This window comes from Anser anser (assembly GCF_964211835.1).
Source record: "Anser anser genome assembly, chromosome: 2".
Taxonomy (NCBI): Eukaryota; Metazoa; Chordata; class Aves; order Anseriformes; family Anatidae; genus Anser; species Anser anser.
In genome coordinates this window covers 31,540,759-31,568,386 of record NC_139721.1, presented here as the reverse complement: position 1 = coordinate 31,568,386, position 27,628 = coordinate 31,540,759, and positions in this window count along the sequence as shown.

Sequence of the window (27,628 nt, the reverse complement as noted above, 5' to 3'; positions counted from 1 at the left end):
AAGCAAATTTTGAAAACTGGTTATCACACTAGATTCAACAAAAAGAATAATCAACCTTTTTGCAGTTACATAGCAACTGTCACCTCAAAACACAATACCATAGGAAAATGAAGTATACTGTGAACACACTTTCCAATTAATGTATTAGGATTGGCTGAGTAACATAAAAATAAGAGGAATAAAGGTTATGTGAATTGTTCCTGAAAACACAATACCACAGGAAAATGAAGTATACTGTGAACACACTTTCCAATTAATGTATTAGGATTGGCTGAGTAACATAAAAATAAGAGGAATAAAGGTTATGTGAATTATTCCTGATATGGAAAAATGAAATTTTACTGTGTAAGCAGCAAAAAAAAAAAAGTACTTTATTCAGAATCTGATTCAGCTCTAAGTAAAGTCAAAGAAATTTGGAAAAAGTGCCATGTAAAATTCCAGAACTTGCTAAAAATAAGTCCACCAAAAAGGGGACAGAAAATAAAAGGAACATAATTTCATCTAAAAATAAGTTTTTAAAATGCAAATTTGGCTCAATATGTACATAGCTAATGGCTAATATACATATACTTTATGTAAGATAGCATATATTTTAAGACAATATATAAAACTGAAAATAATAATTGTTTGTTTTATTACCACAAATTATAGGAACCTAATTCGTGATATGATTTTTTATTGTGCTAAGTGCTGTACAAATATAAAACAAAGCTGGGCCATTCAAAAGTTACTTTAAAATATCAGAAATAGTAATCTTACAGGAGAATGAGGTACATTGACATCATTTCTAGCAAGTATAGAATGCAACCAGGAATTCATATGAAAGGATTTCTGTCTCAGAGGATAAAGAGATTACAGAAAAGCTGAGGGATTTCTTCACATGGGTCTTCACAGAGAATAATGGGGAAATACCTTCCTAATGGGTCACTTTTCATGTGTAATGAAGATATCAAATTATTGAAGAATTCTAGAAATTAAATCAAAATAAATCACCAAAAAGTCAGTTTGTTTAGAATATTGTTCCTTTTAGTTTTGTTGCCTGTTCACTGGCCATTCTTTATTTGCTGAAAGAATTTGCAGAAAAAGGTGTATTTATTCCTGGCATTTCTCATGTGTAGTGTAGGTTATTTTGTATAATCCAGAGCTATTTTAGTGTGTTAGAGACAATTTAACTATGGTTTATACTTCCATGCTACCACACAACTGCTTGAAATATATATATATATATATATATATATATATAAATTAATTTAGATAGGCAAATCTTGCAACAGTCTTGGAAGATGCTGACATTGAGGCACTGATTATCTCAAAAGGTTTGCTCCATCTCCTGCAGTGGTGATACACTCCAGCCCACAGCTCAGTCTCCAGAGCTGCCAGCTTCCCAAGACAGGTTTTCCAATAAGATTATTATTTTCCTAGGAGCATGTAAAGATATTTGCTTTTTTTTTTTTCGCTTTTTTTGTTTTTTTCTGATGTTGCCTATTTGATGAATGTTTCTAGAACATCATGTCACAATATGATATGATATAATAATTCCTTGAAAAATCAGATTTTAACAGTTGTACCTAGTTAGTTGGACAAACTTGATCTTGAGATCTTAAAGAAAAAAATAATCCCAGGCACTAGACAATTCCAATAGTATAACATATCTAAAGAGAAAACCAGAGATTTTGAGATCTGTACAGATGTAATGGACATGAACCTGCTAATACTTCAGGGGACTGTGCTTAACTATTTCTGATACTTTTACCTATTGTGATTCTGTGAAAACATTCATGGCTATCTCTAAAATTATATGTCTTTTATTTTGTTTTATTGTAGTGTGATTAACAATCTTGCAGAGTTCTAAAATATTCCAACAATAAGGGCCTAAATTTTCTTGTCTAATAAGATTATCATCTTTCAAAATACATCTGAAGTATTTGCAGCTTTATTTGGTATATATTGTTTCAAGCTTGAGTAGGCACATTTTTCATAAATTATGAAAATATAACTCAATGTCTCTTTTAAACTGCTTAAAAAACATAAAGCAGTTTTCTATGTCAAAGGCAATGTAACCCAGTGCTGTCCATTATAGATAAACAACAGGCTATATAATATTATGTGATTGATCAGCTAATAACAGACATTTGTGTTATTTTTTTTCCTCTTCTTTATTGATGATCCAGTGTATTATTGCTTAAGGTTTTAGTTCACAAACATTAGCACACAACTAAATCTCTTAATGGGATCAAAAATATCATCTCTCATTTGTATTTTTGAGAGATAACACTGCAAATTTATTCCTTTCTTGGAAGGAATTGGTGCATGCGCACAGGTCTGCGTATGTGTGTGTGTGTGTTTGGCGGGTTAATAGTATTGAATTAAATCAGAGAATCATCAGGTCATACAATACTTATCTGTTTATAGAAAATAAATTCTGGAGCTTATAATAAGTCAGGTTAAAGATATTTTCTTCCAAATCGTCTATAGAAATTTACAATATAAATTGGTTATCTTGGACTGCCTGTAGCAATAAATATTTTTCTAATGAAAACATGCGTTGGAGAAAAAGTCCATGGATTTTTACATGGCTTTTTGAGGTTGTTCAAATGACAAGCAGTCAATTTAGTTGCTCTAATCTTTAAACCTAAGAGCCTAACTCTTACAGAATCTTTTTATATGTTTTCATTAGTTTTCCATGATACCTGCTTGGAGAAAACTGTAGAATATCACAATAAAAGTTAATGTTAGACTAACATTCATCCTGGACTTTTGGGATTCAGAAAAAATCTCTCACTAATTTATCCAGTGCATAAATGTAAAACTCTTTGAAAATACATGCGTTAAAAATATTTCCAGCTTCTGTTTGGGACACATTATAGCCACTGTGCTATAATCATGAAAATTGAAGTTAAAATTTTAGAATGTTTAAGTTTCTCAGCACCAGAGTAGCCATAAACCTATTTGCTATTTAGCCATTTAACACAATTATTTATTGTTCAAGAGATACACAGTTACTATAGCAACAGCTACATTTACCATCCATAATAAATGGAAGCCCTAATCTGTCCTGCCAGTAAAGCGAAAAGCTTTTTAAATGTAGTTTATCTGTTGCCTTTGTAATAGAAATTAGTGGCACTCAAATTATGAACCATGATCTGGTTGCAGGAAGCCAGCTTTGATCTTGTAGGCAAATGTTATACCTGGTTCATGGTTTGACTGCTTGTTCAGTGGTTTGACAACTGGCAATAATATACTTTTATTTTTCTTGCTTTAGCTTATGATAAATGACAAGTGAAACCAGAATAAATAAGAGAATCTTCATCTAGCGTTTTCTTGTGGCTAAAATGATCAATAATCAAATTAACTGAAAGATAACTTTCAAATAAGATATTAATTCAATATCACTGAAATAATAATAATAAAAAACAGATTAATATTACCAAAATATGAAAGGAAATATTAATGACTGTTACTGTTTTCCTTATAAAAATAAATAAATTACATAATTTTGAAAACAAATATAATTTCTTCATGGGCTTTTTGTAACATTTCTGCTTGAAAACTTTGTAAGGACAATTTGATATGGATTATACTTGCAGAATGAACTAGACCATTTCAGGACTGCTCCCTATATCAACTTTGTATGTCAGAAAAAAATATTTTTTTTTTTTTTTTGTATTCTGGTATAATGAGTGTGCTTGCAGAACCTGTCTTATGTTATCTTATGCGTAAAGCTAAGTTCTTCACAATGAAATACAATTGTTATAAAAAGGATATTAAGACAATTCACTTGGATAATGTATTTTATATTATACACTTTTTTTAATAATTATTTTTGTTATTTGTTAATTATACTGTACTGGTATCTCAAGGAGTTTCCTGACTGAAGAACAAGTCTCCGTCAGTCTATGCATTGAAACAGTTGAGCATTTCTTACACTCCAAGCCAGAAGAGAGTAGATGAAGTTGGATGTATTAATGACTTGCTGAATCTTCCTGTCTCTTTCTGCTCACTTACTCTCTTGTGGGACAGTAAGGGACAGGAGCCATCTCTAGAGTTCTCTTACCTGCACTGGAGGTATTGGTAGCATGAAGTATTGGTGTAAGAGAGCAAGTTAAGAACATAACCTCTTTTACCTGCAGTGTCATTTTAAAAAAAAGGTTAAATTCTGGCCATGGAGTGATGCATATTCCAATCCTGAGGGGAGGGGGAGGAATCTGTCTTTTCAGTACCTTGAATGTCCTTACAAAACAAAACAGAGCAAAACAAACAACAAACAAAAATACTTTAGTCCTAAAATTTGTTAACTCCAGCATTTGTTATCTTTCTTCTTCCATTTGAAGAGATGTGATCATAATAAATATTTTCAGGAAAATTCTGTATTATAAATATGTGGCCTTAGCTGATTTCCTTCAAATTGTGGCAAAGACTGAAGAAGAAACTGTGTCTCAAAACTTCTGATTTTCACTCTTGAAATGTTTGTTAGAACTTTCTGTTTACAAGATGTTTTGTATTAAAAAAAATCCTCTGGTTATTCTTATGCAAAGGAAGCATCTAGGTTCATAATAGTTGAAGAAAGCTGAAATATTTTCAGTCTTAAAGGCTTGATGGAATTTTCCATCAAGTTTATCTGAAACTGTCTCTTTGGATAAAATGGCTGAAGAATGGTTAGTGTTTGCAGATGTACAGAATAGCTCTAATCAGTAGCTTGTCCTACTACCTGAAGTTTGGTTAGGTAGATATTTGAAAGCCTGGTCTGAGGTTAAAATAATAATAATATGAGTATAAACCAAAAAATCATCTTAAAAATAAAAACCATATATTTTTGTACTGTACAGAAAAAATAAAAGTGAAAAAGATGCATCTAGCTTGACTAATTGTACCTTATTCCCCAGATAGTTCTAAAATGTCATTTATTTATTAAAACAAACAAACATCATTGGTTAATGAGGAAGTATGCAGAATCATGTTCTTTCATGTTTTTCCAGATTGCAGTTTTCGTCTAAATGCAAAGAGCTAAAGACTAAGAAATGCAGTATTTCGAATTATAGATAACACTCATTCAATCTTAACTCTGCCTTACTTTAGCAACAGTCCAATAAAATCATAATGTTTGTACTTGATCTTTCCTGGGAAGAACAAACACTATTTACACCTGTATTACAATGAATTCACCCTCCTCAAAGCCTTCTCCTGAAGTAATTAAAGAGTAGCTCCTTGTCTCCTTTGTAGTCTTTTATACAGTGCTAGTGTAAAAAGGTTACACTTTTGAACATCACCGGCATCCCCAAATCAGGACTATTTTATTTTTTTGCATTTGCAGTCATGTCAAAACCACACAGAAAGGGGGCTGGTATGTCTCCCCTTTATTGTCCTCTCCTGACAGTCTCAAACACATCCCCTCATATTCTCCCCATCATTCTATTACTTAATCATCTCTGTCCTCCTAGGAAACTTTTGCATGTGTAATTCAACCCACTACCCACCTCCCCAATTCTCAAAATGCTATCTAAATTTTCAGTAGATTGGATTTCTTAAAAAGAGAAATGAGACACCTTCCTCTCTCCACCTCCTTCTTCAACAGGACAGATTTAATTTCCACACTTGCAGAACAAGACACGTGCTTTTTTCTTGGTGCCAACCCTCAGCTTTACATTGACATGGGCTGGGAAAAGGCACGTTCACCTTTTGCTGTCTTCCACTTCAAATGAGCACTGCTTGGATAGACACCCCGGATGCTTGGGGTATTTAGGAACATAAAGAGCAAGATGATTTAATTGCTCTGCAGACATTAGCCAGCTATTGTGACAGCATCAGTTGCATGAATAACTGTTTTTGACTCTTATGAAGTAGCTGTGGCTGTATATGACATCAAAAAGAAAAAGCTGATGCCAGTAATGAACATGACTGCATTTTTCATTTCAAAAATATACAAAAATGTCAATAGGATTGACCTGCAGACCATGCTGGGAAGAGTGAACAAGGAGTGAGAAGATTATATGTAGGAAACCACTTCCTTAGACAACTTACATTTGATTCTATAACTGTAAACTATACAGCAAAGCTAAGACAATGAATTTAAGCTTTGGGACTTTAGAGCATATATAGAAATAGTGACCTTTAACAATAGAGTTCTCAATATTAAATACAAGTAAGGTGGGGTTTCTCTGTAGTGTTTCTTACATTTTCAATTTTCTTTCTATGTCTTTGGAGGGCCAAATTCTATAGCCCTTGTTGTAACAAAACTGCTAGTATTAATTATTAATAGGAATTTTGTTCAGTTAATAATAACAAAGTTTGGGCCCTTTATTCTTAACAATTATTTATTTTCAGTCTGTGAAATTCTTCAGTTATATCTTCTTGTAGTTTTGGGTCACGTATGCTTTGAATTTCCTCATGTAATTTATCTCTCAACCTTGCTTGTCACACAGAAAGTATAACTTTTACCTGCAGTTTTGTCTTCATCTCAGTTTCCTTTTTCTCAGTATTAACTCTCATTAGTCCCTAGCTGTCAATTTTAGTTTCTATTATTGCTTTGAGGAAAAACACCATAATTATCTAGAGCACTGAATATGTATTGACTAGGTTAACATTTAGATTCAGTATCACAGGCATTAATATTAATAAAGACTTTTTCAATTCAAAAAGTTTAAATCACTTCTCAAATATTCTGATCTTATGTTTGAACTTCTTTAAAAGATTCTGGGAAAAAAAACAACAACAAAAACAAAAAATAGCTTAGGTTTATGGTTGTTTTGGGTTTTTTTTGGTTGTTTTTCAGAGATATAAAATCATTGTATTAGACTAAACATTTCTCAACAGAAAAAAAAAAAAGAAAAAAGAAAGATTAGGTTTGTCAGCAATAGCATGAGGACAGCATTCAATAGTAATTAGTGTGCAAGAATGATTATTCCTTTATGTAGATTGCAATTGATTTGGTGATTCAAGTTATTAGCAGTTGGATAAAGGTTCATCCTTGCACATTCCAGCTGATACCCTTCTCTTACTCCTTTTTCAGAAAAGGCAAATGTGGTGAGTTTTCTTTGTTTGTTTGTTTCAGGGAAAATGTTCTCTCAGGGGGGAAAAGGCATTTTAGTTGGTTTTAAGGTAGCATAAATCTTTTCTTTAAGATCAAAGGTTGGTTTTGTAAAAATTTCCAATTCACCACTGAATTAGCACCCTGGCAAACAATTCCTAGGAAGTAGTCTGGAAGTAGGTATGAGTCTGGGTTTCCATTTGACAGACCTTTTTAGGAGGAGAAGTGTATAGCATAGTGTAGATACAGGCTACCCTGTATGTTTTGGCCTCCATAGCTGGGAATGCCTCCCAGCATTGCTTAATTTAATAGATGTGGAAATATGGTACTAAATGTTATGTGATCTGAACTATTCATTGAAGCCATGGGAGGTCTCCAACTCCATCCTGGGCACCATGTATTCAGCTGCCTGAATACAGCTCTTAGTGTTCAGAAAATGACTTCTTTCATAGTTCGCCTTTTCTTTTTGATTTGTTAATAGAGTTATGCAGCATTGACTGTAACATCACAAGGGTGGAATTGTAATGATGGCAGATGATAGAGTGAGTGGAATTGGCATAACTGCCTTTTCAGACATACTACAATATGCCTGAGGAAATGCCCTGAAAACAGGAGACGTTTGGTGTATTATAAGTCTTTTATCATTTTAATGTTTATGATTCTGTGGAAATAACACTCAAGGAAGCAGTTTTTTAGAAGACATTCTCAGATACAGCAAATAATGATATTGATGAGAACGAATCAGTTTCATGGTGGAAGTGTTTAAAAATAAAAGTTCCTTTCAACTCAGTGAGAACCAGATTTAATGAATTTTAAATTAGAGTGAATGGAATAGACATGAAAGAGTTAATCAGCTGGAATGGTACTAATATGGAATAGAGGTTCCTTCCTTAGAAAGAAACTGCTTGAGTGAAATTATGTATATTGATGTTTATTGTTCTTTGACCAAGGCTTGCAGATGTATATTTTTAAAACTAAATTCTGATCAAATTAAAGTAAATGTCAAGGATTTGGATTTTTCTGTCTTTGAGATTGTCCCTTATATATGAAAGTGATTGTCCTTCTGCAGACTTGTGGAAGTGCAGCTTGGCAGCTCAACAAGAACTTTTTTTTTGTTGTTCTACTGCAGCTGTTAATACATTGCATTGATCCTATAATTTTTCTCTCTGGTAAAGGAATTTCTTATTTAGCATGAATTCTAGTGCTAAATATCTCTGAAATGCTAATCTCTAAAATAAATATGTCTGCTTTCTAATTTTACTACAGTTTTAAAAGCTGGAATAGAATATAGACAAAATTTCATTGTCAATGTTATTAACAAGTCTTACGAGGAGCAGCTGAGGGAGCTAGGATTGTTCAGCCTGGAAAAGAGGAGGCTCAGGGGCAACCTTATCACATTCTACAAGTACCTTAAAGGAGGCTGTAGCGAGGTGGGGGTTGGTCTATTCTCCCACGTGCCTGGTGACAGGATGAGGGGGAATGGGCTATAGTTGCGCCAGGGGAGGTTTAGGTTAGATATTAGGAAGAACTTCTTTACTGAAAGGTTTGTTAGGCATTGGAATAGGCTGCCCGGGGAAGTGGTTCAGGCACCAGCCCTGGAGGTCTTTAAAACACCTTTAGATTTAGAGCTTAGTGATATGGTTTAGTGGAGGACTTGTTAGTGCTAGGTCATAGGTTGGACTCAGTGATCTTGGAGGTCTCTTCCAACCTAGATGATTCTGTGATTCTGTGAAATATTTGTATTTGATTCTTGATCAGCTAGAGGTCTGCTTTACAGACATTGACAATTAGTCCATGTTAAAGCAGAGATAAGAGGGTAAGTCTTGCAGCCACTCCAGAGACATACTCTAGTTTCATTTATTTTGTGATTTCCTACTGTAATGTTTGTAAACTTTAATTCCTCTCCTATTGCAACAGTATTATTAAGTATAGATTCACTTTAAAATGACTTGTATGCATCGATTGAATATTGTCATAGCTTCTACAGCTCATTGCTGCTGTTGTTATCTAACTCATAGTGGTTTATCATCTCATCAATAAACCAAAAGATTCTGGAAACTGTATAATCTATGATAAATAAAAGAATATAGGACAAGTAACTGACCTTTTATTAGTGTTTTCAGTTATAAAATATATAAAAATATTTTTCATACTAATGTGTAAATACTCATAGTCACAGACGACTGTAATGGACCGAATTTTTGATGGACTTCAGTACAGAAGAACAGGTGTACAAGGTTAGACCACATTTTATCCAGAATAGTGTCCTGACTGTGAGCAGTCAGTTGTAGCAGATACTAAGCTACAGGTTACAGTTGTGTTGCTCAGTTTCTTAGCAACTTCTATGAAACTTACAGAAACAGAAATTCTGGCTATCGCTTTGCATTTAATAGTACTTGATGTCTTTCCTTTCATAAACAAAAATAATTTGTTTCCGAGATAACAGTTTATGGTAATAAATGTTCGAAGTGTACCTTTGAATAGCTTTTTTAGTGGGTGAGCTTCCGTTTTCTTTACCTCTAGGTCAAGGATCTCCACAAAATAATTTGCAATTAGACAATTTTAAAACACCCCAATATAGATACTATTGTTGAAATTAACTTCATATCAATGTATAAAAAATAAAAACATTTTCTTACATATTTTAAAGGGATGCAACATTTTTGAAACAATATCAATTTGTAGCATACTTAGTATTGGAACGACTTTTATTCAATTTTATTATAAAATGGATACATAGCATAGCATAAAAGTTCCTCTACCTGTTTAAGGCTTTCTCTGAAGGAGAAGTTTTTTAAAGCTAAAATAAGTCATAAGATATTCCTGTATTGTGTTTACCTGGCAGGGTTTTGTTAGCAGGGGGTTTCTGTGAGCAGGGCCCATAGCTGCACCATATGAGATGAGAGACAGTTTCACCAAGGTCAGTGCAGAAGAAGGGAGAAGAGGTGCTCCAGGTGGCAGAACAGAAGTTCCCCTGCAGCTGGTGGAGAGGCCCCTGAAGGAGCACACTGTCCCCCTGCAGCCCATGGGTCCCACACGGAGCTGATCTCCACGCTGCAGCCCGTGGAGGAGCCCCTGGTGGAGCAAGTGGATATGGCTTGGAGGAGACTGCAGCCCATAGAGAGCCCCCGCAGGAGCAGGCCCTGGGCCAGAGCTGCAAACCATGGAGAGGAGCCCACACAGGAGGAGGAGACCTAGTAGGAGCTGCTGCCCTTGAGGCACCCATGCTGGAGCAGTCTTTTCCTGAAGGATGGTCCCCGTGGTACAAACCCATACTGGATTCCCCACTGAATTTGGAAGCAGCTCAGGTGACTTAGAGGCCAAAATCATACCCCCAAAAAATAAAAATATATCCACATCTCAGGTTTGATAAACCCATATTTAAATAATATATTTGCAGCTCCTGAAGGGGCAAAGTTTATCCATTACTGGGATACTCACAATCATCTCTATAATTAGAAAAATGTTAGTATAAAATGTTTGTTTTATGACATAGTTTTGCAAGCAATTGACAAAATGTACTATAAAAGGACATCAGGGAGTCAGAGAGGGAAATTGATTGGTGGAAGAATACTCTGCCCTCTCTGAGACAGACTCACGAGCCAACCACAACACAAGTAACAAAGGTTCCCTTATCCCACCAGGCAGACACTACACAAAAGACAAAAGTTCCCCCATCCTGCCAGGCAGTAGGATTGGACCTAGACCAAGAGGGGGGGATGGAAGCAGGTTTCTGCTCGGGATTGTAGGCGAGCCCTCTCCCTGCCCACCTCACCTTCCCATCTACCCTTCCATAAAAAGTATGAGGCTCTAGAACATGACAGTCAAAACAACGATGTAGACGAAAGCCCATCCAGGTTGGAAGGGGTGCATAAGGCAAGGCAACCTACCCCCAACATTACTACATCTTCCATCAAGAAAGAAAGGTTTATTGTCATAGGGGACTCCCTTCTGAAAGGGACAGAGGGCCCAATATGCTGACTGGACCTAACCCACAGGGAAGTCTGCTGCCTCCCTGGGGCTCAGGTAAGAGACATTTCCAGGAAAGTCACTCGCCTGGTACGGCCCTCTACTACCTGCTACTGCTTTTTCAGGCTGGTAATGACGAAGTAGCAAGGACAAGTCCGAGAGTGATCAAAAGGGACTTTATGGCTTTGGGGTGAGTGGTTAAAGGATATAGGGCAAAGATTGTGTTTGCCTCTGTTCTTCCAATAGGAGGGATCAATGTTGACAGGCAGACACGTCTCATCAATACGTGGCTCTGAGACTGGTGCCACTGGCAGAACTTTGGGTTTTTTGATCACGAGAATGTCTACGCAACACCAGGTCTGCTGGCACCAGATGGGATGCACCTCTCTCAGAGGGGGAAAATGATTTTTGCCCAGGAGTTAGCGGGGCTTATAGATAGGGCTTTAAACTAGAGTCAAAGGGGGAAAGAGATAAAACCAGGCCCGCCAGTGGTAAGCCAAGGGATGGCGCACTAGAATCAGAAGAACTGTGTGCTAGTTAGGTCCTTCGATCTGCTCCACAAGGTGCTGCATACAATGAAGCACATTTGAAGTGCTTCTACACAAACGCATGTAGTATGAGGAATAAAATTGATGAGCTAGAAGTCTTGGCCCAGTCCCACAGCTACGACATCATCGGCATAAGCAAAACCTGGTGGGATGAGTCCTGTGACTGGTGTGTTGCAATAGATGGTTACAGGCTCCTCAGGAAGGACATGCAGAGGGTTGGTGCTGTACGTGAAGGAGGGCCTGGATTGTGTGGACCTTTCAGTTGGTGATGGCAAAGTTGAGAGTCTCTGGGTAAGGATTAAGGGATGAACAAATAAATAATAAAGGGGACGTCTTCATGGGAGTCTATTACAGACCACACGGCCAGGATGATGACACCAATGAATTATTCTTTGAGGAACTAAGATATACCTCAAGATCGACTGCCCTTGTCCTTATGGGGGACTTCAACTTGCCAGACATTAACTGGGATTACCACATGGCTGACATGAGAAGGTCCAGGAGGTTCCTAAAGCACCTTGATGATAACTTCTTGGTGCAGGCGCTAAGGGAGCCAACTAGGAAAGGCGCCTTCCTAGATCTGTTGCTGGAGAATGGAGAGGGTCTTGTGGGGGATGTGGCAATTGATGTCTGTCTTGGTCATGGTGACCATGAAGAGGTTGAGTTTAAAATTTTTGGTAACAGGAGGAAAACTGCCACAAAAACTTCAGCCCTGGATATGGGGAGAGCAGACTTCAGGCTGCTCAGGGAACTAGTTAGCAAGGTCCCCTGGGAAACTGCTTTTGAAGGCGTTGGCATCCATCAGTGCTTGTCAGCCTTTAAGAACTGCCTCCTAAAAGGCAGTGATTCCAGAGGTAATTATAAAGTACCAGAAGTAAAGCAGGTGGGGCAGAAGTCCAGCTTGGTCGACCAGAGATCTTCTTCTGGAGCTTAGGCAGAAAAAGAAAGTGTATGGCTGCTGGAAGAAGGGTCAGGCAACGTGGAAAGAATACAGTGACACTGTTTGTGTTTGTAGGGAGAAAATTCATGTGTCCAAAGCCCAATTAGAGTTGAAGCTGTCCAGGTCTGTGGGAGACAATAAAAAGTTTTTTTTTCTTTTTTCTTTTTTTTTTTTTTTTTTTAATATGTGAATAGAAAAAGGAGGACCAGAGAAAACATAGGTCTGTTACTTGATGGGGAAGTTCATCTCACAGATAAGGACGTAGGCAGAGCAGAGACGTTTAATGGGTCCAGATGGGATTCATCCCACGGTGCTTAGAGAGCTGGCTGACGTCATTGCGGGACCTCTCTCATTTTTTAAAGGTTTTGGGAATCTGGAGAGGTCCCAGTTGACTGGAAGCTGTTAAATGTTATGCCAATTTTCAAGAAGGGCAAGAAAGAAGACCATGGCAACTACAGGCCTGCCAGTCTCACATCAGTGCCTGGTAAAATTATGGAGAAGATTATCCTTGACATTATTGAAGCGCACCTGGGGGACAATGCAGTCATTGGTCACAACCAACATGGGCTCACGAGGTGTAGGTCCTGTTTGACTAATTTGATTTCCTTTTATGATAACGTCACCCATCTTGTCGATCAAGGGAAAACAGCTGCTGTGATCTTTCTGGATTTCAGTTAAGCTTTCGACACAGTTTCCCATAGGATCCTACTGGATAAAATGTCCAGCATACAGCTAGATAAAAACATCATACTATGGGTGAACAATTGGCTGATGGATAGGGCTCAAAGGGTTGTGGTAAATGGGGCCACATCAGGCCGGTGGCCGGTCATGAGTGGGGTCCTCCAAGGCTCCATTTTAGGGCCAGTTCTCTTCAGTGTTTTTATAAACGATTTGGATATAGGACTAGAAGGTGTGTTGAGCAAATTTGCTGATGATACTAAACTGGGAGGAACTGTTGACTCTGTTGAGGGTGGAACGGCCTTGCAGAGAGATCTGGACAGATTGGAGAGATGGGCAATTATCAACCACATGAAGTTTAACAACAGCAAGTGCCAGGTCCTGCACCTGGAAAGGGGCAACCCTGGCTATACATACAGACTGGATGACGAGACGCTGGAGAGAAGCCCCACAGAGAGGGATCTGGGGGTTTTGGTTTTGGTTGACAGCAGGCTGAATATGAGCCAGCAGTGTGCCCTGGCAGCCAGGAGGGCCAACTGTACCCTGGGGTGCATCAAACACGGCATTGCTAGCCGGCCAAGGGAAGTGATTGTCCCCCTCTACTCTGTGCTGGTGCGGCCTCACCATGAGTACTGTGTGCAGTTCTGGGCACCAGAGTACAAAAAGGATGTGAAACTATTGGAGAGTGTCCAGAGAAGGGCTGCAAAGATGGTGAAGGGCCTAGGGGGGAAGACATATGAGGAGCAGCTGAGGTCACTTGGCCTGTTCAGCCTGGAAAAGAGGAGGCTGAGGGGAGACCTCATCGCGGTCTGCAGCTTCCTCACAAGGGGGAGTGGAGGGACAGGCGCTGATCTGTTCTCTTTAGTGATCAGTGATAGGACCCGTGGGAATGGAGTCAAGCTGCAACAGGGGAGGTTCAGACTGGATATCAGGAAGAGGTTCTTCACTGAGAGGGTTGTCACACAATGGAACAGGCTCCCTAGGGATATAGTCACGGCACCAAACCTGTCGGTGTTTAAGAAGCGTTTGGACTGTGCACTTAGTCATATGGTTTGAATTTTTGTGTAGACCTGTGTGGAGCCAGGAGTCAGACTCGATGATCCTTATGGGTCCCTTCCAACCTGGGATATTCTATGATGCTATGATTCTAAAATGCACTATAAAAGATGTAAGCAACTGTAAAGATCCTTCTCAGATCTTCTGATTCCTCAAGTAAGGTGTTGGCTTAGTCTTCACTAGCTCTCATGTTGGTGTGTCTCAGGAAGTGTTTAGGGAATCATGTTTTACAACTCACCTTTATAAAGGGTTAACCCAGAACAAACCATGGCTTGTGCATTCTCTACCCGTGATGGAGTCTTCTTCACTTGATCCTTTAAAGTTTATTCTTCTCCTTGTGATTAACCATAAAGATACTGAATGTACACTCACTTCTTTCTTCTATTCTTAAGATTGCTGAATTAATATTTATATTTCTGTTGTGATCAGACTATACTACTTTTTACTTCATTACTTCATTTAGACATTTATACTTAGAGGCTCTTTATTCTCATGGAATCACTGTGATGAAACTTCATAAAAGATTTGAGAAATATTAATTGTTCAGGAACCATTTGGTATTTATAAGGCATGTCTGAAGTAGTCCTGGCAAAGAGTCTACATGCCATGTATAAACAAAAAGAACTATTTAAGAATAAGGTAACCAAGACTGCACAACCCCAAAACAGTGAAAATCCAATTTTAATAGACTTAAGTGAACTACAAGAATCACAATTCCATAACCATCTAGATGAATTATTTTCTCCCCAGCCTAGTTGTGACAGCTTCTTCATTGTAATTCTTAAGTTCCTTAAACTTTCATTCTTTCTTAGGTTCCCCTACCTCAAAATCTCCCTGCAAAACTCCCTAAATTTTCAGCACACCCCAGAGAATTTCTATAACAGAGAATTTACAATGTGAAATTTTGGAGGCAAAGCAATGAGAGGAGTGCAGCAGTTCTCATTAACACTAGTATTCATGGACATTTGATCCAGCTATAGTCGCACAGCTGTGTGATCCCACCAATCCTACTCTGCTCAGGTTGGATGTGTCTCTGCATGCTGAAACATGAACATTGCCAAACTCTGAAACATTCTGAAAAAATAGTTGTGCAAGGGAGCATAAGATACCAGACTTCCATAGGAAATATAAGACAATAGTACATGCTTTGTTTGCTTTCATATTTAATTACAAATGTGATTTGTTTTGTGTGAAATGGTTTCAGAAGTGATGTTTCACTGGAGTAACACTCATGTACTGAAGCAAAATTCAAGGTCTTTCAAGTTTGTTTTGGAATACACGGGGTAAAAGGGTCACGTGTACATACTGCAGGTGTTATTGCTTTGACTGCTAAATGTTATGTGGTTACTTTTGTACTAGGGATGGGACTGAGACCTCCAACTCATTTTGCAATAGACTATTGAATAGCCATCAGCTGAAGCAAATTTCAGTCAGTAGCAACCAAAAATGCAATTGAACTTAATGACCTGGAGGTGAAAGGCTCTGTATCTCATTACCACTTTCCTAAACCTTCTAGTCCCAGAGTATTTTCTTCAGTCTTTTGAAAAGAGACATCTATTGCACAGATATAACTGCCATTGAGTATCTTAGTCATTTAACTTTAGATTGTTGAGTTTCATTATTGTTTATTCCTTTGTCTCAAGCTGAATCATTTTCAAAGAATCAGATAAAGCACTATCATTATGATATCACTTATGAAGGCTACGTAATTGTAGCTTTTCTCACTAAATCATTGAAATAGTGCATTTTTTTCTTGTTAAATATTACTTTATTTTCAGATGTGGCTATTACATTATTCTGTTTATTTCTCAAGGAAATAGTTTTTAAGTAGAGATCCTGTGAATTTCTCTATTAGTATTTGAAATATTGATTAATTTTAACCATAAAATAAAACTTTTGAGGGACACTTTATATAAACATTTTTGCAGTTCATACAGTTTTTCCAATAACTGCCTGCTTTTAAAAATATAACGGGAGAGATTTCTTTTTCATTTTCTTTATTTTGCCTGAACAAAAACATAAGGTTTGCTATAAAAGTTAGATTTTTGGCCCATCTTATATAACGTCAGTAACCATCAGTTAGAAATTATTTAGACACAAATAAACTAAAACATCAAAGACATGGGAAATTGTTTCCCTCCAAATAATCAGTTTATATCCTGAATAGTGAAAGACAGTAATCCAAATCATTGCTACTATGAATCAAAATATTTTATCTCACTCTTTTATATTTCAGGGATGTTTTCTGAAGTGAACTCTGGCATTTGTGTGTCAAAGACATTATCTAGTGAATAAAAATCCTACTGAGAAAAATATTTAGGATAACTGCTTGTGTCTACTCTTCAGTAAAAAGGAATAACAAGGAAAAGAAGGAAGAAAAGAAGAAAGGAAGGAAGATAGGAGGAAGGAAGGAAAGAGAAAGAAAGAGAAAGAAAGAGAAAGAGAGAAAGAGAGAAAGAGAGAAAAGGAAGGAAGGAAGGAAGGAAGGAAGGAAGGAAGGAAGGAAGGAAGGAAGGAAGGAAGGAAGGAAGGAAGGAAGGAAGGAAGGAAGGAAGGAAGGAAGGAAGGAAGGAAGGAAGGAAGGAAGGAAGGAGGGAAGGAAGGAGGGAAGGAAGGAAAAAAAAAGTGCTTGACTTCTCATGTGTCCTTAACTTCCAGAAGACTTACAAACGTCTAAAACAGAAATATATTGTTTAAAAGATTGCAGTCAGTGGGAAGGTCACATAGAGCAAGCTGTTTGACAGCTGCAAAGCACTCCTACCAATGAACATCGGCACCATAGACTCTTTTGAGCCAGGGGTAATGTAAACGCAATTGGTATATTTCACCTGTGTTTCCTTTTTTCCCTTTGTAAAAATTAAAAAAAAAAAAAAATAAAACAAAACAAACAAAAAAAAACAGCCAGTAGTTTTTCAGAAAAAGACAGAAAGATGTATTCATTTTCATATATGGTCAACTGATATTATCTTAGAATCCTCTTTTACACATTTGTTAGGAAAGCATGTAAGTAAAACCTCTCCCTTAAAAGTGAAACAATGAGGTGTTTTTTGTTGTTGTTGTTGTTGTTGTTTTGTTTTGTTTTGTTTTGTTTTGTTTTCCCCCATACTGCATGGAATTTTTATAATATTAACATAATAATGACTCTTAAAAGGATTTCATCAACTTGAAATCTTAAAAAATGTATAAACTAATGGAGATGTAAGTTTTAATATTTAGACTGACCACATTTATAGTTTGCAAATGAAAATCCTGTTTTTTCCAATATTTGTTTAAGTTACTAAATATGACTATACTGGGCTCCCTGCAGCTTTTCTTCTTCCCTCTGTAAACAGTGAGGCCTTCATTCAGAAGATGATTCATATACAATAAAAAATAAAAAATAGTATTTTCATTTTTCTACAAAGTGAAGTCATGGAAGAACATATAATGATATGCTATCTGCAGAGTTAGATGATGTTGTGAAACAGGTTTAGTCCTTCTAAACTGCAGCAAATATAGAAATATCTGAAATATATGTAATGATGAAGAACAGACCTACCGAAATAACTGTACCTTTGTTTGCAATTCTAGCAGAGACATCAGGAATTTAATGTGCCTTTACAATAAACTGCCCTCTCATGCCTTAAAGTGGGCCCTTGTGAGCAAATCTGAGATTTGAGGGTAGGAGAGTATACGTAAACTTGTAGACATCATCTGCACTGTAGCTACTTTGTTGATTGTTTGAAAAGTTCAGTCTTAGCCAGAGCTGTTAACCTGGACTGTTCCTCAAGCATTACATTCACTATTTTTTTTCTTTTTTTTTTTTTTTTTCCTTAAGCCACTTATATTAGCCCTTAGGTTTATAAGAAGGCTCAACTGTTTTTGAAGTTGCAATAAAAATAGCAGGAACCACTAAATGGAAAATGAAAAAGGAAAATATATCCTACCCAAAAGAAAAATTTCTTATAACAAGCACACAATGAAATAAACATTACAGGAATTTCAACTCAAGCAGCTTTAATTTGCCATAAGTTTTAAACATTAAGGCTTGTTAGCAGGTATGGTTGTGGGGAAAGGAGTGAAGGGCCACCATCTATAATATATTTGAAGAATAAAAGCAGTTTCAGATCCGTATGCATGAGAAGTTCTCTTATTATATTTTTCCATTCTCATTACCATTATTTATATATTTGATATTTTAGTACCACAATTATACAAAATGGAAACAGAATGCAAAATATCTGTTACAGAAGGCACAATTTCTGTAGGATTTAGTTTGTACATTAATTTATCCCTGTTTTTACTTGATACCTTCTATGTCCCCATCTTTACATATTACCTTACCCCTTTTTCCTGGAAGGAAGACAGATAAGCCTTCCAATCCTGTTCAGTTCTTTGAGGATCTGATTCCCCTTGACTTATACCAGACAACCTCTAAGTCCCATGTTGCAGCTACTATCATGGAGGTCAAGGAGTACTTGACTGGACTCTTGCTGGAGCTCAGAAAAAGAGTAATGATTTGCCTGAAGGGTCACTATAGAACTGTAGAGAAATGTATGAAAAGCTTGAATAAATCCTCTGCTTGTGATGAAGAAGTGTTGCTTTTGTCAGGATTATTTGTCAGTGTTTTTGTTGTTGTTATTTTTGAGAATATATTATCTGAATTCAGAGAAAATACATGAACATTCAATGCATTTTAAAACATAAAATAACTTGCACATAGGAACATTTGCAAGGAGTATTGGGAGGTAAGTGGATTATGTCTGTAGCAATGCTGACAGTAGAGGTAATAACAGGGATCTGATAAAAGAGGAGAGAGTCTAATCTTAAAGGGAGATTTGGGCATTCAGGTAAGAAATAGAAGAAGGGTATTAAGAGGACAGGAAGAGAAAAGAGAATGGCAAATAATCAAATATGTACACGTAGTATCAGTTTCTAGCTATAACTCCCTTTCCATTTGCATTTCTTTCAGGGGAGCAGTTGAGGGAGTGTGTACTATATCTTTAGACATCCCTAGTCTTGCATGGCGTTAGCCAAGCCCTCTTGCTATTTTAAGTAATTTGAAGGCTCTCTTTATTAGCTGGTGTGAATGCATCTGCTTGGTCTTATCTATAGTGTATGCAGACAAGTAGTGTATGTTTCTTGACATGGTCTTTTGAATGTCTTGTACTCATGGACACACTAGGATCCCAGTATCCATTAAATACTGTTTGATCATGTCTCTGTGACATCCCAACATATATAAATCAGAAAACAGGGAATCACTGCTCCTATATGTAAATGGAACATGCAACTGTTTTAGAAACTGGAGTAGCTGAAGGACAGAAGCATATAATAGGTTTTGAAAGTTCTCATGCACTGTCAGTAGGCAAATCAAGAAGAAAATCTGATGAAAGGACAGGAATAGCTCTACTCTTTCAGAGTTTTGATTTTCACAGAATCACACAATCACAAAATGGTCGAGATTGGATGGGAGGTCACCTGGTCCAACCTCCCTGCTCAAGCAGGGACACCTAGAGATGATTGCTCAGGACCACGTCTTTTGAATGTTTCCAGATAGAAGACTCCACAACCCCTCTGGGGAACCTGTGCCAGTCCTCTATCACCAGCAAAGAAATGATTCCTGAAGTTCAAGAGGAACCTGTGTTCCATTTAGTGCTCATTGCCTCGTGCCCTGCCACTGGACACCACTGAACAGAGCCTGGCTCCATCCTTACTGCACCCTTCTTTCAGGTATTTATATATATTGATATCGTCCCCCTTCTCAGCTTTTTCTTCTCTAGGCTGAATAGTTCCATTTCTCTCAGCCTTCCCTCAGAAGAAAGACAGTCCAGTCCTTTAATTTTGTCTGTATCCTTCTGGTGTTATTTATTGGAGAGAAGTGACTCTCTTAAAATGTATTTATTTTGGAAGACCTACTCCTCACATGACGTACACAGACCTATTTATTGAGATTATCTTTGAATTTGGGGTGTTGAAGGTAATGTAAAAAATTCATAAAATATTTTGAAAACCACCTGACCTAAAGGTTCCTAAGACACTACTCTCAGCTTCCTTCTAGAATTTCTTAATGCTGGTGAATTCTGTAAAAGGTTATTTTGTTTGATTTTGAACTTTTGTAATGTGCACACACTTTTGGCATCAAATTAAAAGTATTTCAAATGTTCAGCATTTAAACATCTTTCCTCATTATGGAGATAGCCATTCAACCAAGGTGCAAGCTCACATCATCTGAGGAAATTATTTGTAGTCTTATTTCTGTGATTTAGTAGACCTTATTTTTTTGAAGTAATCTTTTTATAGATATTACTATACAGGAGTAGCTCTTGCAAAATGGTTAGCAGCACTATAAATAGATACTATGGTGTTTTGTTTTTGTAGTGGCCAATACATATGTTCTTTACAGTATTTTGGTAAGTCTTACACTGTGTTTTGTACATTTGTCTGTTGTGCATAGCAGAAGGAGGTATTTATATGTAACAGCAATACTTGTGATAATAGTTACCAATACAACTTTTCAGAAATCATTAATTTATCTGTTTCAAGTGTAATGTCAATTAACTAAGAGGCAGCTCTAACAGAAATCTAACATTTCAGGTTTTCTGCTCTAACATAGTAGTTGTTACTACTTCTAATGCAATGATGTTACATCATTAAAGCAGTCATCTGAGGAATAAGGCTACACAAAACATTTGAATTCTGTTTCTTAAGTGTTTAACGGGTGTTCACCTATTTTCACTGTATTGGGTTTACATGGAAAGTTTTTGGTAGTTGGAGGGCTGCAGTGTGGCATCTGTGAGGAGAGGCCAGGGCTGCCTTTGCTGGACACAGCTGGTTCCAAATGGCTCTTCTGGCCCCACCAGAGAGCACAGCTTAGCCCAGCAGCCAAGATGGTGGCACCTCTGGGAAAATGTGTTTAAGAAAGGAAAAAATGCCACACAGGCAGAGGAAGGGGGAACAAATTATGAAAAACAGTAGAGGGAACATCAAGATCAGATAAGGAGGAGGAGGATGTGCTCAAGGCACCTGAGCAGTGATTCCCCTACAGCACAGTGAAGCAGGTATTCCTTGCAACCAGTGGAAAGGACCACACCAGAGCAGATATCCACACCACAGCCCATGGAGGACTCGTGTTTTCCTGAAGTTTTATTCTGTGGGAAGAGCTTATGCTGTAGCATGTTTGCCTGGAAGGACTGCAGCCTGTGGGAAAAGCCCATGCTGGAGGAAGGGAAAAATGTAAGATGGAATATCTCCGGTTCTTAATCAGTAATGAAGGAGATATTAAAGAGAGAACTAAATACAAAGTTCCTTGTGGAATGTGTGAACATTGTGCTTCAAGCAAGGCAACACCATACTGAAGAAATGGATCATGTCATCATCTCACAGGTCACCTTATTTTGTTTACACTAGGTAACCACAAGTACAATTTATTCCCAGTTGCTGCTGAATTTACAAGCATTTGTGTGTTCTGCTCCAGCTTCAGCATGATGTATCTTGCTACAAATATAGTTGCTATGATAAAGACATTCTTACATATTTTAATAAAGTTTCCCCAACTCCCCTTTCTAATCATCTTCAACATTATGTGATACTAGAAGTCTAACAAGATACAATGTGGAAAGAATCTCTTTTTCCTAGTTTTGAGCTGAGGGTTTGTTTGTTTGTTTGTTTGTTTTTGATGTGGACAAAGATACAACTATCTACCAAGATTAAAAAATATATATTTTCCAGGGTATGGATACCTGAAAGGTCATTCAACCAGTGATTGGCATCTGCTCAGCTGTCATTTCAGTCCATTCATGGATTATAAAGTATCACGGTCCTGTTCTCAGCCATTTCCTTTCTTTGTGAACCGTGCACATAAGCCTAAATTTATTTACTCCATTCTTCTCTGCTTGTGTAGGCAGATGGTCTAGACTGGATGCTCAGGCAGAAAGCTTTTCCTCTCTAGAGCTTTCTTCTCAGTAGTTCTCCATTTACTCACTATTGTTCTGTCTTCCCAATTATATTACTACCCATAACTCTTAGCAAGATTTCCATACCCTCCCTGCCAAAACAAAGGAAAAAAAAAAAAAAAAAAAAAACACAAAAACACGCGTACGCACACAAAATCTTTATTTTAGTCTGTTAATGACACAATATTTTTCATCCCTACCTCTGTCTTACACATACATAAACTATTACTTAATACCTTAATATTACAGTCCCCTCTGTCTGGGGTATCTACTTGCTTTATTTTAAGGTCAGACCCGTAGAGTAGAGCTAGCACTATACAAGGGACTAGTATATTTTTTTAACAATTAAGAAACAGAATAATTTTAAGAAATAACATTTGAGTAAAGATGCTCTGCTGCTTTTACACTTGTCATCTTAAATAAATCAGCTGCTTTACTGTAAAGATCACTCCATACTTGTAGCAAGTGCTTGTAGACTCCATACCTGTCAGCCAGTATTTGTGTTAAAATCACCTGAGAGCTCTTCTAACTTATTCACTTTTAATAGTTCCCTTCCTGAACTTGTAGCGCACTTTAGGATTTTTCAGTATGTTTGCCTACCAGTCTCTTGTCTTTGGTCTTTTAGCAATTAGCAGTTGGATTCTCAGATACACTGACATTTTTCATGTCACAGTAATGTTGGTAGGAACTGAAGATATTCCACACTTCCAAATAGTAAGTTGAAAGAACCTCATAAATGCTGACATTACATATAAAGTACTCATACTATTTTACATGTTATTCAGTCAAAGTTTTAGCTGCATAGGATTCAGATAACATCATCAGGTTTGAACTGTTCTTGATATCCATAAATTATAAGCTACATTTTCAATTTCTTCTTCTCAATGATCTACAGCTTCTAAAATAGAAATTATTTTCCAGACTGATTAACTGAAGACAATATATTTCACTTAGCTGATTTTTTTTCTTTTTTTTTTTTTTTTTCCATTGCCTTCCATAAGTTGGCATTGTTTTATTTAGCTCTGTGTGTTTCTTTCATTCTTTCAGTCTAACATTCAAAGCTGCCTTGGTGTTCTGGTACTGCAATACATAATTGATAGCTGAGAAAAGGAAAATATTGTTTTAAGAGTTATTATTCCTTTTAAGCATAGAAAAAAAAATGGTTCAGGATGCTTTCATGTTGTTTTTTCCATAAAGAGTAAAAAATGTTTCAAAGCTAAGTTTTTACATGCACTGTTCATAAATTGTCCGTAGCATTCAGAAGACAACTCTATAACCTTTGTTCTTACCCTTTATTGTGATGATATAGTGTATCATAATTTTATTGGCATTATTTTATTGGATTCTAGGATGCCATTATGCTTCCTTGTTGGCTGTTTCATTGGATCAAGTAGCATAAGCCACATTGCTTTCAGTGGATTTTTGCAGTTTAATTAGTACGCTGCTGTGCTGTTTTTAGTGGCATGCTGCTATGGTACCTTTAATTGAAATCTTTCTCTTATGACTATAATAATTATATCACCCTGATGCCTTTAATCTGGCATCATTATATGGCATGTGGCAGTGCCGCATTAACTTCTTGATGTTAATCATTTGGTTTAGCACCAAGGGATAACACAGAAGTAAGAAACACACTGGCTCCCCACTTGGAGTATTTTATCATTTCTAAGTCCTCTGTAAGGCCTGTGGCATACTCAGAGATACCAGAATAGGCACCCTTACGCTATAGCTGTGCATTTAAAAATCCTGGGATATATGCATCTTCAATTGGTCTTTTCCCAAATGTTGTGGGAACAAACAAATGATTTATTAATTCTAATTAAGTTCACTTCTCATTTTTGTTCCAGTCTCTAGCAACTAGATACAAATTGCTCTGGGTCAAATCTTTCTGTTATTTCACAAAATAACAAATAATACGTACAAAAGATTGTACAAATCTTTGTCACAATGCTCTTAAATAGTCTTCTATTTATTTTAAAGTGCTATCTTAATGTTATCTGGGACATTCCAAAAACAAACAAACAAAAAATATGCCTTTATGGATCCGGTTATGGAGACAGATATTAATGCCATCTGATACAGTGAAAATATATGCACTAATTCAACTTAATGCAGTGTATATTTGACAATGTCCATCCTACTTCTTCCCTGATCTATTTAGTGCTGAGGATTGCAAAATATATCTCTAGGATATATTGGAATGAATGAAATTCATTTGGTTAAAAGTACATCTTGATAAAGCTCACGGTGATATTACTATGTTGGTGGATGCAACAAGAAGATACAGCAGTGCTGATATCTTTTCCTTTGACCAAGGGATGTCTGTTCTATTTTTGTTACAGGCTGCAAAAGATACAGTGCCTTGAATCTCCAGTTTAAGTTTAATGGTCACGATGCTACAGTTCAGGAACTCTTCCTTCTGGCAAGCACTGTAACTGTCTATTTCAGATTTGAAGTTCCATGTCGTAGTATCCATATCTTTCTTATCTACAGGATGGATTGCTTCAACATGCTTATATTAATAATTAATATTTAAATTGGAAGCTGATGTGGTGATCTGCTCAGTAGATGACACTGATTGCTACAACACCTTTTTGCATTTTTTGTGGTTTTTACTAGGTTTCTATTGGTTTCTTGGGGTTTTCAAAGTGCCTGAACTAAAATCTCTCCGTCTATGAAGTAAGTTCTTGTACCACCACTTGCCTTTGTGATAGTGTGTCCTGGTTCCAGTTAGGACAGAGTTAATTTTCCTCCTAGTAGCTGGTAGGGTGCTATGTTTTGGATTAGGATGAGAAGAGTGCTGATAACATGCTGATGTTTTAATTGTTGCAGAGCAGTGCTTACACCAAGCCAAGGACTTTTCAGCTTCTCGCTCTGTCCTTCCAGCGCGCAGGCTAGGGGTGCAGCAGGAGCTGGGAGGGGACAGACCCAGGACAGTTGACCCAAACTGGCCAAAGGGGTATTCCATACCATCTGACGTCATGCTAAACAATATGTAGGGGTGGCTGGCCGGGGTGGGGGGCCGGCTGCTCGGGAATAGGCTGGGCATCGGTCAACGGGTGGTGAGCAATTGCGTTGTGCATCACTTGTTTCATACACTTTATTATTATTAATACTATTATTATTATTATTATTATTATTATTATTTTCCTGTCTTAATAAACTGTCTTTATCTCAACTCACAGGCTTCACTTTCCCGTTTCTCTCCCCCATCCCAGAGAGGGAGGGGGGAGGGTGAGCGAATGGCTGTGTGGTGTTTAGCTGCCAGCCAGGTTAAACCACAACATAGTGTTACATACCCCTGGAATAATTCCCCACTTTGCTGGACCGAGTTCTGGAGTAATACATATTGATCCACATTTTATACAACAATCCTATCTCTGAGCAGAAATGCATTTCAGGATTTCTGTGCAAAAGTAGTTGTGATTTCACTATGCATTTTATTACATGACTAGTATGTACCATCCATGCAGTAATCTGAGTATGTTTTTCAAGAGTGGAAAAAAAATCAAAACTATTGACATTTGCTGGTTGTATGGTTTTATAGTTACATTTCATTAATCCTATATCCTTTTGTTTTAAAACACTACAGAATAGGTCAAGTTGCTTTGGAAGTCTTCTGTGGGCAAGTTGTTTTTTAAATGTAACATAATAAATGCATGATTCTCCACCTTCACGCGCACACACACACAGACACACATAAATTTTTGATCAGCTAGGTGTTAAAGGCATATGAATTTCATGCATGGAGATCTATAATATCATGCTAATTGGTAAAGACCTGTAAACTGTGGGACAGATCCATGGTTGTTTGGGAAGCAATGAGAAAAATAAAAAATGAGAAAAAATGAGAAAAATAATGCATTTTTGGCTCCATGCATTGGGTCCTGGAATGTTAGGTTATGTTAGGTTACATGATAAAAAAGGCTCATCTACACATCTGCAAAGGAATGCGGAGAAGCAATGGTGGGTTGGGAGAGCCCAAAGCTAGGGACACAGAGCTATAACAACCTCAACACTATTCAACTACCAGATTTAATAACCCTTAACTGTTCCCATTTTCCCTTCACTCCCTCAAATATATGACCAATTCAGCCTAGTTAAGCAGTGATTGTTTTCCTCTTGTGATACTTCATTGGAATGATTCATTATCTTCCACCAAGGGGAGACATCATGGATAGAAACAAATGATGGAGCTAAGGCTAAAATTTCTTCCATCCTTCCAGTTGTGGTCTTCCCTCATTTATCAAAGAGTCACAGAATGGCTGAGATTGGAAGGGACCTCTGGAGGTCACCTGTTGTCCCCCCTCCTCCCCCTTCGCCCCTCCCCTCAATACACCCACCCTCCAGCAGGTTGTCCAGGACAAACAGGGAGTAGACTTTTCACTCATCCCTTGACTTACAGACATTATATAACCAGAGTTCTAAAGATATTTTTTAAAATTGCTATTAGTTGGAAAGCTTAAAAGAAAAAAATCAGTTGGAAAACTTACAAGAAAAATGTATTTCAGAATATGATTTTATTATGCCAGCTAAATGCAGTCAAGGTAAAAGTTCTGTACAATTGTATAGAAACTCTGCATTTTAGTTTAACACATTATCTCAGCAGTACTGCTTATTCTAACAAAGTATATAGACTAGTTTTATGTTCCTTCTATCCTAAAATGTTTTGCAAACAAGCTTTCAGTCAAGATTTTGGGACCTCTTACAATTATTGCTAAAAAAGATTAAGGACTGGCAAAACTGAATTCAAGCAAATGTAAACCTGAGGCTTACACATCAAATCAAACTATGCGAAGGTGTGTCCTGCTTATGCTTTTATTATTATTATTATTATTATTATTAATTGCTTTCATGCACTTGGGCTACAGATCTGTTAATAAGACAGTCTGGCTGGTTGAGTTCTAAGGTATATCTGGTCAATGTTGCTGGTAATGCAAACAGTTCATCCTTACAATTGAATCTACCTATAGGGAACTCAGATCCATTGAAAAATCTATTAATCTACACTTGATTTTAATAAAAGCTACAATGACTCATTTATTTTAAAGAGGAAAGAGAAAGGGCCCATTTCTACCACCTCAGAAGAACAGACGTTGACTTTTTTTTTCTTTCTTTTTTTTTTCACATGGAGGTTCTCGTCTTTTCCTTTGGTTAAATGACAGCAGGTGAGGCTGAAACACCTGAAAGTTCACTGTCGGGATTTACTAAAAGGAGGGCTTACTTTCACTGTGTAATAGATTTTGAGATGGATTCCATTAAAGGTTCAAAGATATCTTCAGTGCAGCACAATTTAATATAATTTACAAGAAGTAACTACACAGATACATGTACACACACAATACATTATTTCTGTTTCAATGAATAAATATAATTATATTCATGTGGTATATGGAGGTACCTCTGGCTATACGAAAATTTATATAAACAGAATTTTGTAATGGGGGTTTACATATAAATGTTTTATATTTCTGTGTGT